Raw genomic sequence first — 23347 nt, 5'->3', positions numbered from 1 at the left:
ACATCAAACCATGCTAAGCCTGGTAGCTAGCCCTACCAGGTCAGGAGAGGGCTCTCTCTAGGTCAATCTCAGCCAATTATGACCGATTAGGGCTTGAGATGATTGAAATATCTACTAATCTTAGGCTAGGTATAAGTGCAAGAGAGTTTGATTTGATAAAATGGTGTTTTGTTGGCTCATATGGAAAAGTAGATTTTGGGTGCGGGGATTGAGGCTTAGCCCTGCAGAGATCTCAATGGGGCAAGGTAGCCAATTGTTTTTGGCACTTAAAATTGAATGATATGGAAGGAATAGATAGGTGAGGTGTTGAAGAGGACAAGAGAAATCATGGATCCTCCCCAAACAGCTGAAAAAATCAAGAAACTAAAGCAAAATTCAAGTAGAGCACTGCACTTTCAATGAATTCTACTTACACTCTTGTTTGTTTAGTTCAGAAGAAACAAGATAGAGAATGGATACATGACATATAATAAAATTCACAATTACAAAGAAAAGCACTGTACCAAGACAAATTGCCACATGGATCCTAAAGAAAGCTGCAAATCCTGGTCTCAATTCCTTAGCCAAAATGTATTTATGAATGTACAATGAAGCTCAAGGCTTTCTCAAAAGTCCAACCATGCTAATGACTGAAAGATCACAAGATATAGACAAAGCATAACTCATCCTAGCCTCTAGGGGTCAAGCTCACAAGTTTAGGAGCTGTTCCAACTAATTCTAAACTGAGAACTAGAAATCAGGCAGTGGAACAGCTTGCCTCTAGAAACTAGGGAACTGATTCATTCAGTTTCAAACAACATTTTAACCAATGAATCTATCTCCATAAGTGAAAATTTGACATATTTATAATTCTACATCAATGTACCTTAAATTACATCGCAAATTTTCCATTAATAAAGTGAAAAAGTCAAACTGGCCAAAGCTGGGCGAAAAACAGAGCAATACTTGGTCAAACTGGCAATTTTTCCTCTATGCGCCGCGCCTGATTCTCTATGCGTAGCACCTGTTTGGACCCACTTTTGGAGGCCTTCCTGATGACCAAATTCACTCTAAGTGTTCTTGTTGGAAAGGTTTATCTGTCTACTTTCCAACCCAAGTGGAATTTTTCAATTTGGCCTCCATTTGCCCCTCCAAAGCTCAGTTCTCCCAACACTACTTCCTGTGTGTCAAAATAGGGGCAGAAAGGCCATTTTTAGGGTGTTTTTGACATTTTTGGGGGCTCAAAACCTGTCAAAATTTCTTGGCCATTTGTGAGCATACATATTTTTTCATGACAAATCCAAATATGTTGAGTTTTTCTCAAAATGATGCCTGGCGCATAGAGCAGAAATTTCTGTGTTTTAGTGCCAAAAATTCCAAAAATGCAAAAAGTGCCCCAGATTTTTTGAAATTTGGGCTGAGTCTCCTCCATCAAGCATTGTGTTGGGCCAAGGAAGCCTCAGCCAATATATGAAGTCTATCATGCTCCTTTCGCCTCCTCGATGCCCTTTTCAACTTTGCTTTCAAGCTCCTCATTCTTGCCTTGCAACTTTTTTTTTCGCCAAGTAATGGTAGGCCATGTGCCTCAACAATGTCTTCTCTTTGTTGGCTTCTCTAGCATCCTTTCCCAATTGCAAGTTTGTCCTCTCAAGCCAAGATTCACGCTGAGCTTGAATTTCCCTTTCAAGTGTTTTCGACTTGGTTTTCCTTCTCTTAGCAACTTGTCAGTTGCTTGCATGCTTTTGAGCTCCATGGATGAGTGGGACTGATGAGGGGAGGATTTGAGGCTAGATGTAGGGTTTTGGGGAATGAAAGGGTTTTGGGAGTAGTATTAAGGCTTTGGGATAGCAATTAGGGTTTGGGGATATTTGAATAGGGTTAGGGAATAGTGGGATTAGGTATTAGGGTTTTTAGTTTTATGGATAAGGGGATAGGTGAGTGTGAATGAAAGGGGAGAGGGAAAGTAATATGATTGAAGTGTAGTGAAAGCAAAATGAAAATGGGGATACAACGGAAAAACTGCAATTTTGCAAACCCTAGGCAATTTTCTCAACACAACTTTGCAAGGAACTAGGGTTTTGTTTTTAACCGATTGAAACACCATAAACACTAATGGAAAATCATAAATTGGAAATATGGAGGTGTTAACTTACTTTAACACAATAATATTGAGCAAATTTTGCAATTTGGGAGAGTTTGTGAGTGAAATCGGGCTTCTAGCTCTATGCGTCGCGCCACAAACCCAATGCGTCGCGCCACCAAACCCTATGCATAGTTATTTTTGCAAGAGACTTCTGGAGGCCTTCCCAGTGTCCAAATTGGGCACAGGATGGCTCGTTGGAAATTTTATTGAGTCTAATTTCCAAAAAAACTAGAATTTGTCAATTTGGAGTTTATTTTCCCTATAAAAAATCAAATCTCCTAAGACTGGTCAAAATGCGCAGAATGAGGCTGCCTAAAGGAAGAGTGTTGTTGCAGTCAACTTTTGAAGGTCTTCCTCAACTCCAAATTGAGCTCATGATATCTCATTGGAAAGCTAGTTGTGTCTAGCTATTATTTGACTCATCATGAAAGTCATTTGGCGAAATAAGCTAGGAGAAAACTTGATTTTCCCAAGCTCACTTTAGAGGTGCATCAATTCTCCCGAGGCAACTGTATTTTTGACATTTCTCTGAAACCATGACACGTGTGTAAAAAGTGAAGGATTTTTTTATTCCTTGGATTATTATGGACAAAAACCTCTCTCAATTTTCAAAAATTCATCTTTTATTGCTCAAAAACATCATTGGAGTAAAACCTATCCCGATGTGTGAAACAGGGGATTTGTCGAAATGAAGTGAAATGAAGGGGATAAGTGGCTTCTAAATTCTTGAGAAAATTTTGGGAAGTAGGGAGCGATGTTATAAAGTAGGAGAAAGTGGAATTTCAAATATTGAGTGAGGGAAAAGGGTCCAAAAGGGAAAAACACAGGCCTAGTCTAGACAATTGTCAAGTTGTAGCAAGAAACTAGGGTTTGTGAAAAAATGAGGAATTCGGGGGATCTCAGTGATGGGAAGTGGTTAATAAGGTACACTAAGGATAGAGGAAGGTGTATGAACATCCGGATACAAGTTTTGCTATTTATTTGATCATCCAAGAGAAATTACCTTCAAAACCCTAGGAGAGGGAAATGAACTTTACCTAGGCGAAACTGAAGCATGAACAAGGTGTAAAATGACCCACTGGACTGTGACATGATGATGACAACCCTTTGAATGATGGTGCACTCAGCTGAATGGTGACATGGACCAACATTTGGACAACTTTGAAAGGCGTAAAAGCAAACCCTAGACCTAATGCCTAGTGACCAAATTTTGCTTGAAGACTCACTAAAATGAAAAAAATTGACTTTGACACCTTAAAATCACTTTGTAAGAGCATGTTTGATCACTGGAGGAAGGCTGCAAAATCTGACACTAACACCTTATTTAGATCAAAGTCTGAGTGTAGTCTTATTGAATATTTTTTCGATCCTATAAAGTTTGACTCATATCTTTCTGACCCAAAGTCATTGTTTAACTAACCTTCTGCTACTTCTCAGTCTTTAAAACTCGAGCATGAGGTTTGGTCAAATTTTGACAAACTTCAAAGCCTAGTAGATCAGTTACAAATCACTGCCAAAAAGGCTTATATTCAGTATCAACTTGAGCTCTTATCTTCTGCCACACCCTCTACTACGCCTCCAAATACATCAACCTCACCCCCTCCATCTTCATCCCAACCAACAAAACCCATTGCAGTTCCCATCCACCATTCCCCGGGAGTTATGGTGAGATTTGCACCTTTGGCATTACCTGGTTAGTTGGCAGCATTACCTCAGACCTATGGCCAGAGGCTTCCTCTATTTGATGGCAGCCCAAGAGTAACAACGCAGCAACATATTGATAAGATAGTTGATTTGATTGACTTAGAGGAAATCGATCAAGATGATTATAAAATGAGACTGATAGCTCAAAGTTTTTCGGGAGACGTGAAAAAATGGTTCCATGGTTTGGAAAGAGGCTCTATTAATTCTTCAACCAGGCTCAATGATGTTGGGTGTGGAGCCTGATTATCTTCTGCATTCAAAGGTATCGCCGCATTGGACCCCAGTTCGTAATGTGGCAACAACGCTGCCCGTAATATATTAGCTGCAGGGGGGGTCCAGGAGGGGCAGCTGCGACCTTTGGGATCCCCCCTAGTGGAGGGATCGGGGGAAGCACCCCTGAAGCTAAAAATATATGTAAAATTTCCTTGTAAAATGTTGTAATTTCGTAGTCAATCTGGGTGGTTCATTAGGTGGAAATTTGACGGTAGAAGTTATGTTTAATTTAGGATTTTTTGCCCTAGAAGGCAACCCCTCGCTATGTATGAGGGAATTGTATTGCATCTATGTAGATCTATATTCTGAGTGAGGAAGAGAGAGGAGATTGAGAGAGAAGAGGGAATTACAGCAGATCTGCTATAGGTTGTATCTCTTCAGTTTGCTAGATAATATAAAAAGGAAGGACTAGTTGTTTCTCCATGGACGTAGCCCAAACTGGGTGAACCACGTATATCTGTGTCTCTCTTGTTTTATGTGTTTTTTGTGTTTATATTTCTGCAATATTTTATGTGTTCCATTTCTCCGTAATATATAATTTTCTAAAAAATGAGTTGTTTTTAGCTAGATGGTAGGAAAAGAAGAATTTGTTGCATATCTTGGCGGAATACAACACCTTGAAGAGGAATCCTAATGAGACGGTTCAGAAATTCACCATAAGATTCAATAAGGTGTACAATTATATTCCAGACAACATGAAACCCCACCAGATTTGGCACTTCAGCATTACCCAGATGCTTTTGATCGAGAGATGGCCTATCAGTTGAGGGAAATGGATCCCATAACTCTTGAAGATATGTAGAAAAATGTGGTAAGTGTGGAAGCAAACTTGATGATTAAGAAGTCTCAATTGAAACATGAGAAACTAGAAAAGAGAGTGACAATCAAAGAAGAACCTTCTACTTCTACCAATCTGAAACTAGATGCGTTAATCAAAACCATGGATAGAATGGCGGACCTGATGATAAATTTAGCTAGATCTTCGGATCCACAAGTTAGAAATCCTAACTTCAGAAATTAGCAGCAACATTTATTGGCTTGTTGGGGCCTCACCCAGGTTCAGAGTTAATTAGCCAAACAAATCTCGGTACTACTGGCCCTTTTGGTAACAGTCCGCAAAGCACAAACTGAGGTCTCACCCGAAGTAGTATGGTAGGGTGCTAGAACTAGGTTTCCACACCCTGGAGATGTCTGATGAGGTCAATTGGTCTGAGGTTTGACCCTGCGAGCAGCTCACCTCACGCACTTCCCCATACCTCACTGCTTGATCTTCGACCTTCGGGCAGCCCTTACTGAGGGCTGAACGCTGCGCTCTATGTTATTATCCAAGATCTTACTTGTATTTTAGTTAGTTGAGTGATTTTAAGTTATATTCAACAACATAAACCATTCATAAAGATGCGTGCAGTAAATAAACCATATAATTGCATATTATATCAATCAAGTATTAACCCAAGAACAAATACACAGAATTATAACCAAACTTCTCTTTATTATTTCTTTTCTCGGTTATAGACTCAACTCCTCCCTATGCACTCAGCTGCAAGGGTCCGTGCACTCAGCTTCGGACTACTAGGCCTCTGCGCACTCAGCTGCATATCCTTCTCCCACTCTACGACCCAAAGACACACTTACACACTTAGACTCGATCTTATGCCTTCATCTTATCCTTCATTCATTAATTGTATCCTCATTACAACTTAGAGCCTTGCTCCATTTATACAATCCCATGGTCTGCGAACCATGGGTAGGCCGACATTACATTACAAGACTAGGGTGGACAACCCTATGACTCTATCATACTTTCGTGCCCCACGCCTGCAATTTGCAAAGCTTTACAAAAATATTTGGTCAAAACTTGGGCTTTAAGCCCCAAAACATGCCTTCAGGTGGGATTCCATGCCCAACAAGCCCCCAACACAAACATCGTGACTCGCCCTCGAGTCACTTTGTCGGTGTGGTGATCTTTGCACAGAGTGCTGCCAACTATTCTCGAACAACGCGGAGGTCTGCAGCACACTGAGTTGCTATTTTTTGGACCTGCTACATACGCTCTTCCGAGGCCTCAGTTTCAGGAGAGCTCATCTGCCTCAATGTGTATATCCCCTGCATATGTGCAAGCTTACCTTCGATATCTGTCGTGATGGTGAAGGCCTCGTCGATCCAAGGTTGGACGCTCACTTTTAGGACTTCTTCCTTATGTCATGCCGCATCCACCTATTCTTTCAATGCCTTGGCCTGCTACATTCTCGCAAGCCTCTGAGTGAGGACCACCATCTGCACAGTACCCTAGACACTGTCATATTGTTGTTGGAGTTCTCATGCCTCCATCTCTAAGCGCTGGATATTGGGGTCCTCCTATAGAGTTGTGAGGACTCCAAGTGATTCTTCCAACATGCCGGTGCAGTCTCGCACTGCACCTCCAATTTCCTCTAATCCGAATGTAATAGGACTAGCGCACTATTCTCTTACTTCCAAGGGAGTGGATGGCTGCGCCTTTAACCGCAGCTCAACGATGTGAAGGTTCAGCTCCAACTGAACCTTTTTCATTTCTTCCTTTGCCTTGCAGACCCCTGATGCCAACCTGTGGATCCGTGCCCCCGCTGGTATGTCTGCTGGGATGGCCATCTCCGGGACACTTCTACAACCGTCATCTATCACTTGTACCAACTGTTGATTCTGCGATACCAATTCGTCATGTTGCAAGCTTATTTGCTCCATGCTTATCTTCTGTTCACTAAGAACTTGGAGCGCACGACTCTCCCTTTCTCGCAGCTCTGCAGTTATCCCATCCTGCAACCCATATAGCGTCTCACGTGGAAGTGCAGCAAGATTGAGACCGAGACCTTTCAGCGCGCTAACCGAAGGCCTATCGGCCACATTCGAAGGTACTAGCGCCCCTTTCAGCAGCACTGTTATAGACATTTTTGTGCCTTACAACATAGAGCATGAAATGTCAATAATCTAAGGGATCCAAAGTCCCTAAACAAGTTGTTCTTACCCTTAGAGGAACAAGGTCAGCAAACCACAGCACTACAGTTCAGTTCTCCACTGAAAAACACTCAAAAACAGGTCAGTTTTGGATCATTGTAGCTGCTCCACTAGGCATCTGCGCTGCATAGCAGGTACAACAAAGGCTACCTGCGTTGCATAGCAGGTAGAACAAAGGCTACCTGCGTTGGGCGTACTTGGACATGTGGAGGAATCTTTTTCTCAAAGTACTAGTGTCCAGGAAGCTTCCAAAAAGACACTTGATCATAAGATTCGCCTAATGATGAGTTAAGAGCTTCTAAAACTCCGAGTGGAAGGCAGAAACTCTGAGTGAAGGACTGAAGAACAACTGGATTTGAAGAGGACAACAAGTCACACATCAAGCTGGCTTATCTTCACTCCAAAACTCTATATAAGGATCTCATCCCATGGGATCTGGAGGGCGGAATTCAGTGCAAAGAATTGCTGTTGGTTTGCAGTTGAGAGTATTGGGTGATTGCTTGAGGGAGGTGAAGAAGAGATTTCTCTCCGTCGGGAAGGTGATGCTGGATTGGACCTCGCATGGTTGTATCACCACCTGAACCTTACTTCCATATATTAATAAAGCATTTGAGGTTCTTCTATTCGCATGTGTTTCAATGATGTATTGTCTTACTTGCGTTTTTGATTTATGCTAATCCTTGAATCATTTATGCATGCATGCTTCTTGTAGTTTCCTTTTCTTGTCTTATTTGCAGGATCTCGTGTAGCTGGGCCCGTGAAAAGACTTGGAGCTGGGAGCAAGCGGCCAACAAAGGAGATAGGATCGACCATTTGCGCAAGACATTGGTAAGTGGATCTATCCCTTTTATCTCTTGCATGTCATAAAGAAGAAACTTTAGATAGCTTTTCTTTCAGCTGTTGCTAAGGAACTGTCACCCTTAGAGTGGGTTAGGGTCATTCCGAGTTGGATACTTTCCCCCACAACGGACTGGCAACTCCGCTGGGGATCGTGTCTTGTTGGTAGCTTGTGTTTCTTGCTATTCATTTCTTAAACAAAAGAGTACCGAATCGAACTGCATGCGAGTCCTTCGAATGCAAAGTAGAGGGCAGCTACTCTAGCCCAGTGCTGGGCATGTTTATGATTTGAAGAGCTGATCCACAAGGACTCTTTTTAGCTCTTTGTGATAGTGTTCATCTTCCTTTAATCATCCTCTAGAGTATACTTGACTGATAGCAACTGATTTGGCCAAAAACCGCTCATTTTTTAGCAAACTGTGAGTCGGAATCTGAGAGAGACGAGATTTGTCTCATCAGTGTAGCTGCTACAAAGGCTACCTGCACTGACAACGCAGGTCCTGAAGGGGCTACCTGTGCTGCATCGCAGGTTGACAGTGCAGCACCTGCACTGATCCAGTTTTGCCTTGTGCAGCTGGGGTTACCCACTGTCTGTTGCCCAGTTTTCAATATTGTTTTTGCAACCTGTTGTCAACTTGTATACCCAGGTGAAACCACTTCTCTTTGCCTTCATTCCCCCTCAGTTGTATGAAGAAACCGTGATTGTTCTTATTGTATTTCTTGTTGTCATTCACTATTTCCCATAGAGAAAGCGAACTAGTCTTTCTATGACCTCTTGGATCTAGACCTGTGAGAAAGTGTCGTTGTGATTCTAAGAGCTAGTTTATTGCTGTTCATAGCTGCTTGAGCATTTTCTTTCGTTATATGGTTCGAATTTCATTATTTCTTGTGTTGAAACGAGTGAATATTAAGGTGTTCTTTTGATTATTGGACAAAACTTGTTTTCTTACGCTTGAAATCGAATTCGAAATTATACAACAGCTTTCTTTTTGTAATCATCAACATTAAGGAAGAAGAAAAGAAATACTTGCATTGTGCATGTGCATTTTGACAGTTTGCATGTCGATTTAGGAAAAGTGCATCAGTGTGTGCTCTATGATCTGTTTGAAAAGATGATGTCTTTCTTTTCCTTCAGTAGTTAAGGTTTTCATAAGTTGAAAGAATTGAAAAAGCTTGCTTATCATTCTTAGACTGCATTTAGGAGTTGTCTCATACATCACGTGGTGATCCATAAAGGCAAACTGCTAAGCAAGATCAACCTAAAAAGAACTGAATTTATCTAACAACGCTTTGAAACATAACGAAACACAATAGAGGTCTAGGTAGAGACGTGAACCGGCGTCGTTAAACATAGTGACTGTCGATCTCTACGAAGGTGGGTGATTCCTCCTGAGGGACGATAGCACTAATACGGACTTGTGCCCCCGCGTACCGTCGCGTATATTGGGGGACCCCTATAGGAACAAAGCCTTTATCCATAGGAAGCCGTGTCAGCCGCCCTACTGATCGCGATGCAGTGAACACAACATTCACGAAGATCGACCACTCGTACCGTAAAACGTATTATGTGGTTTCGCGAAAGGTTTGGCACACCCTTGCCTAGAACTCCAAAGTAGTTTCTTTTGGCCTTTTTCAAAATCTATAACTGAAAAAGTCCATCCGAGCATTTGTCACTTCGGGCTCGTTAATACATCAAAGGAGACTAGAGTCATCTTTAGCTTTTTCTCGACTCTTAAAAAGTGAAAAAGCAAGTTGTGTCTTAAAAAGCGTCGTCATATAAAATTCATCTTAAACGGAACATAATTACCCCTGATTCCTACGTTGATCTTAAAAGTTGAGAACATGGAGCACACCAACAAAGGGATTCCGCATGATGGGACCCCTAGCCCTTTCTCCTCTTGGGGAGAAGTTGGTGCGCCCCACATGGCCACATTGTCGCTTCCAGGACTGACAATTGGCCTGCCAGTTTGGCTATTCTCAACCGCTGTAGTTCAGACCACCACGGTTCCTGAACAGTCGAGTCAACAGTTAGACCCGTCTAGAGCTACCCTCCAGCCTTCCACTTCTTATGCGCCTTCCTCCGATCCTTCTTCTTCGAAAGGTCAAGCCGCCAAAAGCGGAGCTCCCATAGAAAAGAAGAAGGAAAAGAAGAAGAAAGAAAAGAAGCAGAAGGAGCCAAAGGTGCCTGGGGGCAAGCAGAAGGTATCTAACGAAAACCCACACACAGCACGGATCGGGCCCAAATCGCCATGTGTCATATGTAGAGGGAACCACTTCCACAGTGATTGTCCCAGTATTCCCTAGATACTAAGGGACTGGTCCCCTTGTTTGCACGATTCGGAAGCGTCAACCTCTGACAACCAGGTTGAATGCTTACTGTCGACCAGCGAAAGTGAAGGTCCTAGACGACGAAGGGGAATGAGATTCCCCTGCGAACTGTGTGAAGGAAATCACACCCTTCGCCGTTGTCCCTTTTTAGACGAAGCCAAGAGAGTTTTGGAAGATCAACCGGTGGCACCGGTGCTACTTCCTCCTGGATATCAAAAACTCGTGCCAAGTCCTTCGTTGGTCGAAAATACAGCTGCCCCGCTCATAGGGCCAGCTGAAGTGTCAGTCACTGAAAGTGAACCTACTGAATCCGGACCGGACGAAAGTCCAAAGGTCGAAACGACAGTTGACCCGGTTCTCCCTTCAGAAGTTTCATCTTCAAATACCACAGTCACTGAGGATTCATCTTCAACTGACACCCCCACCGGAGAGAGTAAGGATGACACCGTCCATATTCTTTTCGTAAACACCAATTCTGATGAACATCAGGGCAATGTGCCCACTCCTTTATCGCAGGAAGGAGCGTCATCAGGATCATATCCGGCCATATATTCGGTCCCACCACCAAGCAACCTAGTTGCGTCCTTTGATTGGAACCAACTAGGCAGACCCCGGTTACCAGCCAGTATACCATTTAGAATTATAGTCCAAATATACCAAATGGTGATGGCTGGGACTATCATTGATGAAGGGGCATCTGTGAGTATTCTGTCCTCTATTGCTTGGAAAGCACTGGGTTGCCCGGCGCTTTTGCCTGAGACAAGAAATCTCTCGAGTTTTGACAGAGGAACCAGTTGACCATTAGGGATTCTACCTAATGTGCCTATTACCTTGAAAGGGAAGGCCGTCAAGATGAATTTGATGGTCGTTCAAGGACCCTTGGATTATAACCTACTCCTTGGATGAGACTACATATATTGCATGGAAGCAATAGTCTCCTCACTCTTTCAAATAATGTGTTTTCCATACGAAGGAAGAATGGTCAAGCTCGTAGACCAACTTTCATTTCCGGGATCACACATCGCAAATAGTCACATACCTACCCTGAATGGTCTATTTGATCAATTTGATCAAGAAAGGTCTCTACCTCCGGTTCTTCTTCCTGATGAAGGCGAGTGATTCGGGAAAGGAAGGCCGGAACCCAGGGGGCATGCATCCTGGTCTGCTATAGAGGCAGAAAAAACCTTGGGTGTAAAGTAGAATTTCCGCGGGAGAATATGACTAGTCCGTACCCCGTCCCCTCCTTCTTCTTCGTAAAACAGAAGAGCCGGGAAGAGCTCTCATGGGGAAAAAGGGGCTGTTAGGAATGGGGTTGTTTTGGAAAAAGATTCTTCTGTTAAAGTTATGTGGGAGGATGGGGGCCCGTTACTCACCTTTGTCTAAATAGGTAGGCTCCATCAAAGAAGGGGATCCGTTTGCGGCAGCAAGTAGGTACCGTCTTTGGGTAAAAGGCCAGCCTCACCCATTAAAACAAATGTTTTAAAGGATAAGTAGGGGCAGCCCCCAAAGAAAGAGATGCTATTTGCTGCAACAGATTGTAACCATCTTTGTGTAACCTAATGATAGACATCGCCGAAGAAAGAGTTTCATTTGCAGCAGCAAATAAAACCATTCTTTGGGTAACCAAAAAGAGGTAGGCCTCTCCCGGTAGAACAATTTGTTTTACCTGCAAATTGAGGGGTAACCTTGAAATTAGACTTACACCCGGGGGCATGCAAACCTCTTGGAAGGCAAGCATAGGCGACTTTTAGTTTTAGGTAGAACTAACCCACTAACCCGTAGATAAGTCGATACCTGGCTTGCACAAAAAGAGGATATGGAGCAATGCATAGGGAGATGAAAGCTCTTTAAAAAATAGGAATCTTCCATGAGACCTTTCTACATTATGACTGGTAAGAACGAGCAGTTTTGGCAAAGTTCATGCTCGTTAAAAAATAAACGCAAGATCCGAGCAGTTTTAATGCGGAAATTCATGCTCGTTAAAAAATAAACATAAGCTTGTGAGCAGGCTTCCCCCAATGTTCAAGCTCATTCAGAAAAAATGAACCAGTAAATAACCATTTGAGACCGTAGATTCATCAGCCATAAAAACCTTGGTCGTGTTTTTGCACCATCACCTCCACTTGTCATTTGGCCGATCATTCACATCCACTTGATTTTTTACCCATTTTGAGGAACAGCTGCGAAGAGTGATTTCACCTAGCCATCCTTGTAATACTGTCGTGATTGGAAAATTCCAACCTATACCTGGAATCTGCTGCTATCCCTGTTTATCACTCGTTCCTCAAAAGACGAGTCTTCTTTGAGCTCTTTTCACTGACTCGTAAAATATGAAAAGTTTGCCGAGTTTTTTGGCCTTCCAACTCGTTAAAAGGACCGGAAGAGCTATCCCTCCTCTAGATTTTAATATTTTTGGACCTGAGGGATTATTGCACAAAAAGATCGAGCGCTTGTCTAGTTCGGCTCGATAAAGATATCGAACATTCATCCCTTCTGTATTGTTTTATACTTTTTCGGACTTAAGGGATTAGATGACGGAAAAGGACCCCTGGAGTCTACTTTATGTACACTTTTCAGACTCTCTAAAAATGAAAAGGACCGAGTTGTCTTTGTCGCTGGACTCGTTAAAAATATTAGATAGCGACAAACTTGTCTTTAGACAAGAACGAGTTTCCCTATCGCTAGGCTCATTAAAAACATAGCGATGGGCTTGCCCGAAGGGCAGGTTATAGATCAAGCATATGTTATCCTCCTCAAGCTTGTCAAAAAATAAAGAGGTACTGGTCAGAAATGACTGGGGAAAAATTGGGAAGAACCTCAAAGCTTAATGGTAGCTAGTCGCTCTTGAACATGACACTTTTGCCTCCGTAAATATCGGGTTGGGTTATTATCATTCACCGGTCCCTTCACCATGGTCTCGCCATATCATCCATACATGGGGTAATGCTACCGATCCATCTCATTAGTGTCGTTATATGTTCAAGAGATGTCATTCAGAAAGTGTCAACCGGGTCCCATCCACTACCGTACATCATCTTTCATCCTTCCATGACCGCCACCCTGAATCATATTTCACAGATCGTTTTCACCAATCATCACTAGCTCCGTTCCGTGTCACTGATGTGGGATTCATTAAGGCCCTCCTTTGACGGATCACTTCTTGTCGACATCAGCTCACTATCCAAGAAGTTGATCTAGGAACACCCCCTCAGTACTTTGAAGCTTGCATGCCTCAATGGAAAGTTTCTCACTCCCGGCAATAGGTATACATTAATGACCTTAGACCAGGAGACTTTGCGTGGTGTTCGACGTCAGATCCTATATTCACACCATGTGAATTGTGCTGCAGTACCTTGAGGGTCATCATCATTATCGGTGATTCCTCTCGCGCTTGTTAACAGTTTACATTATTGACTGGTAATCAAGCGATGTCTTTCCATGTTCGACTTCAAGAAATTCTCACATGGATCGACTTGTACTAAAGTGAAGATCGGACAAGTTTGAAGACCCCGGATCTAGTTTCATCCATCTGGGCTGCAATATATATTCAGGAGATAAAGACATAGACATGTGCAGCAGATGATCATCCTACTAAAAGGATGATAATTAAAAGCAGAGAATTATCCGTCTATTATCAGACGATCGTCTGTTTATGTACAACAAATGTATTTATAAAGCTGAGCATGGGAAATGCCCGCCTCAGCTAGATCATGAAAAGAAAGTATGAAAAGATAATGTATTGTACTGTATTTTTGTTACAGGTCACCTCTCGACGATTGAATGAACTTCGGATCCTCCTAATAAAGCATTTCACCCGATAAACGACCTCATACTTTAGGGGGCAACTGTTATAGACATTTTTGTGCCTTACAACATAGAGCATGAAATGTCAATAATCTAAGGGATCCAAAGTCCCTAAACAAGTTGTTCTTACCCTTAGAGGAACAAGGTCAGCAAACCACAGCACTACAGTTCAGTTCTCCACTGAAAAACACTCAAAAACAGGTCAGTTTTGGATCATTGCAGCTGCTCCACTAGGCATCTGCGCTGCATAGCAGGTACAACAAAGGCTACCTGCGTTGCATAGCAGGTAGAACAAAGGCTACCTGCGTTGGGCATACTTGGACATGTGGAGGAATCTTTTTCTCAAAGTACCAGCGTCCAGGAAGCTTCCAAAAATACACTTGATCATAAGATTCGCCTAATGATGAGTTAAGAGCTTCTAAAACTCTGAGTGGAAGGCAGAAACTCTGAGTGAAGGACTGAAGAACAACTGGAGTTGAAGAGGACAACAAGTCACACATCAAGCTGGCTTATCTTCACTCCAAAACTCTATATAAGGATCTCATCCCATGGGATCTGGAGGGCGGAATTCAGTGCAAAGAATCGCTGTTGGTTTGCAGTTGAGAGTATTGGGTGATTGCTTGAGGGAGGTGAAGAAGAGATTTCTCTCCGTCGGGAAGGTGATGCTGGATTGGACCTCGCATGGTTGTATCACCGCCTGAACCTTACTTCCATATATTAATAAAGAATTTGAGGTTCTTCTATTCGCATGTGTTTCAATGATGTATTGTCTTACTTGCGTTTTTGATTTATGCTAATCCTTGAATCATTTATGCATGCATGCTTCTTGTAGTTTCCTTTTCTTGTCTTATTTGTAGGATCTCGTGTAGCTGGGCCCGTGAAAAGACTTGGAGCTGGGAGAAAGCGGCCAACAAAGGAGATAGGATCGACCATTTGCGCAAGACATCGGTAAGTGGATCTATCCCTTTTTATCTCTTGCATGTCATAAAGAAGAAACTTTAGATAGCTTTGCTTTCAGCTGTTGCTAAGGAACTGTCACCCTTAGAGTGCGTTAGGGTCATTCCGAGTTGGATACTTTCCCCCACAACAAGCACTGTGGTGTTCATCATCTGTATGCACAACATCTGCTCTGTTGTTGTTGAGTTGGGGTCAAGGTTGGTTGAGAGGGTACTAACCTGAGGAGGGCGCACCTGTAATTCTTGCAGTTATGCTCTAAGGGCCCCCAACATAATCTGGTTCTCCTGCATGAAATCTTGGAGAGCCTTAGAGGTGACATCACGCACTATCTCCCCGATGTCATGTAGGTCTCCCTCGGTCAAGGTGATTGAGTCAATGGACAACTTCGAAGCCTTGCTCTTCTTACGCGACCCTACCCTCTCTATTGGGTGTTGGCACTTCAGCTGTGTTGACACGGTTTTTGGGTCCGTGCCTTCCTCTGCGGTCTCTACTTCCTCTGCTTCTTGTCCTTGTGTTTTCTGGTTCGTGCCTACCTTCGCAGCTGCCTCCTGCGTTGTTGCTACTACTGTGGCCTTCTCCTGTTCGGCTGCTATCTGTGTTGCGTCTCGCGTTGCCCGCACTTCGACTGCTGCTGCTTCCTACCTTCTCTTTTCTGCCAATTGCACAATGCGCAGCTTGGTCTCATCTTTCTTCTTTTAACCTACCGAATTTTCTATTTCTGCGAGGTCAGGGGCGCGCCACTGTTGGCTTATTGGGGCCTAACCCAGGTTCGGAAGAGTTATTAGCCAAACAAATCCCGTAGCTACCAGCCCTTTCGACAACAGTCTGCGGAGCGCGGACCGAGGTCTCACCCGAGGTAGCAGGGGAGGGTACTGGAACTAGGTTTCCGCACCATTGGGATGTCTTGATGTGATCTGGAGGATTCACGCACCGTTCTATGGCCTCATGCCACTCTGCTTCCGCGTAGATCCGGAACAAGGCAAATCCTTACTACTTATTAATACTGAGTTTGTTATAGATCAAATCTACTTCTTACAGTCCTTAAGCAAACTTTAATAGAAATAACTAATGTGCGCACCCAGAAATGTTATAGATTTGCATAAACTCATAACATAAGCATAAGCGCACAGATCAAATAGATATTTAAACCAGAAATTAACCAGATCCACAATATTTCAGAAGCAACACAGTATTCCAGAATCAACTTATCTTTATTCAACTCTCTGCCAATACAACCAAATCTGCCCTGCGCACTCAGCTGCAGGGGTCCGCACACATAGCTGTGGAATCTAACAAGCCTCTGCGTATTCAACTTCAGAGCCTCTATCTATCTACCAACACCCTTGACTCGGACTTACAGACACTTCAAGACTTCTCTCTTCACAAACCCATTACATTCGAGATCCAAAAAATACATTCCAAAAACTGCCTTCTAACTACAGATCCTCGCTCTATTTATACATTCCCATGGTCCATCGACCATGGGTATGTTGACTCACTTCTTATTATTTTACATTATTTTGGGCGAACAACCCTTTCACTTGACTTCTTACAGTTCGCACTCCGCGCACTTCACAGAGTCTTAACCATACTCTTTACCCAAAATTGGGGGCTTTGAGTCCCAAAACTGTTATGCGGGGCCTACGCTACCCAAAAGTCCCCCAACACAACCATCATGACTCGTCTGTGTTTCTGGGAAAACTAGTGTCTTATCGAATGACTAGCCCTCTAGGTTTGGAAGCTACCCTAGAAACAACAGTTTAAAGCAATTCAACATTTTCTTCTATGTGTAACAGATAAGAGAAAGACAATGGAACCAACCTGGAACTTCAGCTTAATCCCTTTCTTGATCTCTCCCCCCCTTGACAGAGCTTGCAACTCCTCCCCATAATTAACCCGCTTGGAGAGTACCCGTAGAATCATAGCAACAAAGAACCGTCAAAGCATCTTGATCTATTACAACATAAACATTATAGAATCAGACATATAATGGCCAGATGATAGCATTCATAATTGCACAATCATATGGAAGAAAACTTGAAGAACTTTATTAAATAGAAGGGAGAATTACAACCTAGTTGTTTGATCCAGCATCATCCTCCCAGCATCAATCCTTCTTCACCTCATGAAATAGCAAGATCGCACCAACAATGCAATGCTCTTTCCTCAATTACAAACTATCAGCACTTCCTTGCAATTCACCATATTCGAGCCCCTGGATCTCTTAGATGAGGCATCCATTGTTGGCATTATGATACATATGTTGTACTTGATGGCAACCCACTCATCTCAGATAATAAATTATAGTATAGAGAAAATTTCACGCACTTATATGTAGAGAAAACTTTATTTCATGTAGAGAAAAGTTCACGCACTTTTATGCAGAGAAAATTTTATTTCATGTAGAGAAAAGTTCACGCACTTTTATGCAGAGAAAAGTTTATTTCATGTAGAGAAAAAGTTCACGCACTTTCATGCAAGAAAAAGCGCGTATATGTTGGAGAACTTACCTTTGGTCCATGGTAGTTAGTCCTTGGTATTTGAAGCTATGGTTTTGGACCATGGTACCTCGTCAAAAGTGCTGATCTCACGCAATTTCATGGTTGGTTCATGGTATTAGTCCGACAGTTTTTGATCCTATGGTTTTGGCCCGTGGTATTGCATCCAAAAGTGTTGATCTCACGTACTTTCATGGTTGGTTCATGGTATTAGTCCAACAGTTTTTTGATCCTATGGTTTTGGCCCGTGGTATTGTGAAAGGCCTAAGACTATAAAAGAGGAAGGAGATCGTTTGGCGAAGAATCTTCTGAATTATCGAATATCTGATAAAGTGCTAGATCTGGAATATTGTGATTAGGTTTTGGTGCAGATCTGGATCTGAATGAAGAAGGAACCTGAGCGTAAGGAGAAGGATAAGCTCTATTGATGGGTCAAAATCTTAAGGCTGGAATAGTGGTATCTCTATATGATTTTGATCTGTGATATGTGGCATACGCTTGATCTATAAATCTAATAATCTGGGTCTGAATTATTGATGCATGTTTTATTTTACACATGTTATGATCTGGGTATGTATGATGTAACAACTGCAAAGTTATAAGGAAATATTTGCAGATCTGTATGCGGGTTGGCTTTGGTGAAATCAGAGATTGATGATGCAAGTGTAGTTGATGGGTTTTTGATGTTCTTGGATCCAGTTTGAAAATTTATGAAAAGTGGTCCTTGAAAGAAAAGAAGTAGGGGGTTGTAGCTCCCTTCCAGGAGAGACTGGAAAACGAGAGAGAGTTGTAGCTCTCTGCAGGTTGCAGCCTGCGTACTGGTAAAGGACTGCACCGGTACAAAAAGCATTGTAAAAGGAGTTTCTAATTTGAAAGAAGATAGAGACATATTGCAACAGGTGGTTTTCACCCACATTGGGTTTCCACCTTACATCTTGTGTTCTTTGGTGTGACTATCTCTTTTCTTTGGTCATGCTCATTATTTTATGGTACTAACATGCAAAAATAATTCAAAGAATAAATAAGGAAGATTTATTAAAAGAACTTGATAATACTGATTCACCCCCCCCTCTTAGTATTATTTCCAACAATTGGTATCAGAGCAGGTCCTTCAGAGAAGCTTGATCACTTGAAGGAAGATCATTCATCATGAGCAACTACGAGAGGGAAGCATCAATCAGGCCACCAATTTTTGATGGGACAAACTTCAATTATTGGAAGGTAAGAGTTACTGCCTATCTTCAATCTCTTGGTACAGAAGTTTGGGATATCATAGATACAGGCTACACTTTTCCTTCAGCTACTCCTACAGATACGGCTGAAAAGAAGAAATATGAAACAAATGCTAAAGCAATCAATACTCTACTGGGATGCTTATCTCAAACAGAATTCGTGAAGGTTATGCAATATAAATCCGCAAAAGAAATATGGGACAAGATTGTCTTGAGCTACGAAGGAGATGAACAGGTAAACTGTGCTAAACTTCAAACCCTCAGGATTCAGTATGAGAATCTCAGAATGTATAATGATGAAAGTGTGGCTAACTATTTCCTTCGGGTAGATGAGATTGTTAATTGCATGAAAAACTTGGGTGAAGAAATAAAAGAGGCTATTGTGGTTGAAAAAGTTCTAAGATCATTGTTCCCCAAGTTTGAATCTAAAGTCTCTGCAACAGAAGAAAAGGAAAATCTACGAATTCTTACTATGTCTCAGCTACACGGAATTCTAACTGCTTATGAAATGAGAAAGGGAGGTCCATCAGACAGAAGAGAAGCTGCTTTCAAGGCTTCAGGAAAAGGAGACTATTATGAAGCAAGTCACGTGCCAGAAGAAGAAGAAGAAGAATCAAATTTTGTCAGAAATCTTCAAAGGGGAACTGGAAGGTTCAGAGGTAAGTTACCTTTTAAATGCTTTTCTTGTGGAAGAGTAGGTCATTATGCTGCAAAATGTCCTCATAAGGATAAAGGAAAGGAACCTGCTAGATGGAACAAGAAATAGATTGCAAATAAGAAAAGCTACTACACTCATGAAGATAGTGATGGTCTATCAAATAGTGACGAAGATGAACGAGGTAATGACTATAAACTCTTAATGGAATTCGAAGATGATGATTACATGGATGCTATAGATGTGGATAACTTTTGTGAAGAAATTTCTAGACTCAAGACATGTATAGAAGAAAAGAATAGGATCATTGATACTCTACAACTTCAAATTGATGAAAAAGAAAAATATCTTGAAAAGTTAGAAGGCGAAATTGTTGGTCTTAGAAAAGAGATTGAGAAAACAAAGGCTATTAATCTTAAGTTTGTCAAAGGATCTGAAACTCTGGATGAGATCATCAATGTACAATGCTCTCCTCTAAGCAAGACAGGTCTGGGCTATAATGGAGAAACTTCTAAAGCATCCACCTCAAAGAGTTATCTTGATGCAGCAAGAAGGAATGAGCAAAAGCACAATGGAGATCACTAAGTAAAGCAGGGACCAATTACAAACAAAGACTATCAGGCAAATCAGGGGCAATCTGTCTTAAGGATGAACAAAAGCTACAACCAGCTACAGGTAAAATCCTCTCAATTTGCTTCAAGAATGAATGACAATAGAAATTACAATCGTTTGGCCAGAAGATTTGATAACCATAGAAATTTCTTCAATGGACAATGCTTTTCTTGCCATAACTTTGGTCACAAAGCAGCTCAATGTGTTGCATATAAAACGATCATGACTGGAGAAGCTCAGAAACAAAGAAGTATGACCGGGATTACAAAAAGGACCTATAACAACTTTTCGGTTCTTGAAAATGAAGTTGAATGTTCTATTTGCAATAACTTTGGTCATGAAGATTCTGAATGCAGGAGCAGGTTTCAGCAGACAAAGGAACAAACCTCAAGCACCAAAACATGGAGAATAAAGGAACCACAAACAGAAAGATGTGGGATAGCATTTTATGCAGAGGGACAGGAAAATCTATGGTACATTGACGGTGGATGTTCAAATCATATGGTAGGTGATAAAGAAAAACTTGAATCATATTCTGCTCTAGAAAAAGGAAAGAAAGTTTCTTTTGGAAATGATACTCCTGCAACTATAAAAGGAAAAGGCACTGCTCAGTTAAAAGAAAAGGTCAAAGCTAGAAATGTTTTGTATGTTGATGGATTGAAACATAATATTCTAAGTGTCAGCCAGATGTGTGATCAAAGAACCGAGGTGATATTCAGATCAAATGGATGTCTTGTTTGTGATCTTGATACAGGTAAAACAGTGATCAAAGGTAAAAGAACTCCAAATAATCTATACATATTTGAAGAAGGACAACAAAAATGCTATCTCAGCAAGGATGATGAGCACTGGTTATGGCACCGGGGTTGGGGCATCTAAGCTTTTCACAAATAAGGACAGCATGCAAATATCAGGCAGTTCGTGGTCTTCCAGATATCAAAGTTCCAAACAACACCATATGCAAATCATGTCAGTTTGGAAAGAAAACCAGAACTACCTTTCCGGAAAAGGAAGGATCAGCTAGCATGCCTCTTGAGCTAGTACATACAGATACATTTGGTCCATTCAGGAAAAGGACACCTCGAGGAGAATAATACTTGATATTATTCATTGATGATTTCTCCAGGTTTGTCTGGTTAGGACTTATGAAGAACAAAGATGAAGCATTCGAAAAATTGAAATCCTTTAAAGCCTTGGTTGAAAATGAATCAGGATACAAAATTAAGTGTCTTAGATCCGACAGAGGTGGGGAGTTTACCTCAAATGAATTTTTCGATTTCTATGAAGAACATGGGATAAGAAGAGAATTCTCTACAGCTAGAACTCCTCAGCAAAATGGAGTGGTGGAAAGAATGAACATAACTGTCCAACAAATGGCTCGTGCTATGCTTGATGAATATGGAACTCCCGCAACTTTCTGGGGTGAAGCAGCCCATGCTACGGTTATTATTCTCAACAAAACAAATGTCCGAGTGAACAGCACTCAAACCCCTCATGAGCTCTGGTATGGTGAGACTCCTTCGGTAAAGCACTTCAAAATCTTTGGGAGCAAATGCTATATTAAAAATACTGATGAGAAACTTGGCAAACTTGAACCTAGAGCAGATGAAGGAATCCTTCTTGGTTATTCTCCACACAGCAAAGCATACAAGTGCTATAATAAAAGACTTGGAAGAATTGTTGACAGCATTGATGTAGTGGTTGATGAGAAGGGATACATTCCTAGGCAAGTAAATCATGAAGATATCGAAGAAGATGAAGGCCAACCTCAAAGACAGAATGATGAAGAAGAAGAACCTCAAGAAGAACCATAGGAGTAGATAAGGATAGAAGAGAAGACTCCATCCAGATATGTTCAGAAGAATCATCAAGAATCTCAGATTTTGGGACAGAAAGAAGCAGGTGTACAAACAAGAAGAACAATTGCAGAAGCTTCAAGCGATTTGGCATTACTCTCTTCCACTGAACCACAAAATGTGAAAGAGGCATGCAAAGATGAATGTTGGGTCAAAGCAATGGATGAAGAACTTGAGCAGATCGAAAAGAACAACACTTGGGAGCTGGTTCCTAGACCAAAGGATAAGAATGTTATAGGAACAAAATGGGTCTTCAAAAATAAATTGAATGAAAATGGAGAAGTAATTAGAAACAAAGCCAGACTTGTTTGTAAAGGGTATGCGCAGCAAGAAGGAATAGATTTTGAAGAAACTTTTGCTCATGTTGCAAGACTTGAGGCCATCCGAATGTTCCTTGCTCTCTCAAGCTTTCAAAACTTCAAAGTATTTCAAATGGACGTGAAATAAACCTTTCTGAATGTAGACTTGGAAGAAGAAGTATACATTGAGCAGCCAGATGGTTTCATTCTTGGAAATGATCCAAATCTTGTATGCAGATTGAAAAAGGCTCTCTATGGCCTCAAACAAGCTCCAAGGGCTTGGTACTATCGTTTGGACAAATATCTTCATCAACAAGGTTTTTCAAAAGGATCAGCAAACAGAAATATTTATATAAAAGTTGAAAATGATACTTGTTGTGTATGTAGATGACATTATCTTTGGCAGCAATGAAGAAGCTATGAGTCAAAGCTTTGCCTTGTTGATGCAGAAAGAATTCGAAATGTCCTTGCTGGGAGAACTAACATATTTTCTTGGTTTGCAAATCCAACAAAATGAAGGAGGGATCTTCTTGTCTCAAACCAAGTATCTTAAGCAGATTGCGAAGAATTATGGTATGGAAGAAGCAAAACCAGTATGTACACCCATGGTCACAGGATGTAACCTCAGTGCAAATGATGAATCAGCAGCAGTGAATGAACCAACTTACAAATCTATGATTGGAAGTCTACTTTATTTGACAGGTACCCGACCAGACATCATGCATGCAGTGGGAATAGTTGGAAGATTTCAGGCAAATCCAAAGGAAACTCATCTTCAGGCAGTAAAGAGAATCTTCAAATATCTTCAAGGGACTCAAAACTATGGCTTATGGTATCCTAGAGATACAGATCTCACACTTCATGCTTATACAGATGCAGATTGGGCCGGAAGCGTGGATGACAGGAAAAGCACAAGTGGTGGTGCATTCTTTATGGGTTCCAGATTAGTATCTTGGTTTAGCAAGAAACAGAGTTCGATTTCCTTGTCTATAGCTGAAGCAGAATATGTTGCTGCTGCATCTTGCTGCACTCAACTCCTTTGGATGATGCAGACCTTGCAGGATTTTCAAATCACTTGTACACCACCCATCTCCATCTTATTTGATAATACAAGTGCAATCAGCATTTCAAAGAACCCAGTCATGCATTCAAAAACCAAGCACATACCAATCAATTATC

Source organism: Pinus tabuliformis, chromosome 9 (assembly GCF_031772625.1).
Source record: "Pinus tabuliformis cultivar Carrire ecotype Pingquan chromosome 9, CPIR1, whole genome shotgun sequence".
Taxonomy (NCBI): Eukaryota; Viridiplantae; Streptophyta; class Pinopsida; order Pinales; family Pinaceae; genus Pinus; species Pinus tabuliformis.
Note: the sequence above shows the minus strand (reverse complement) of the source record.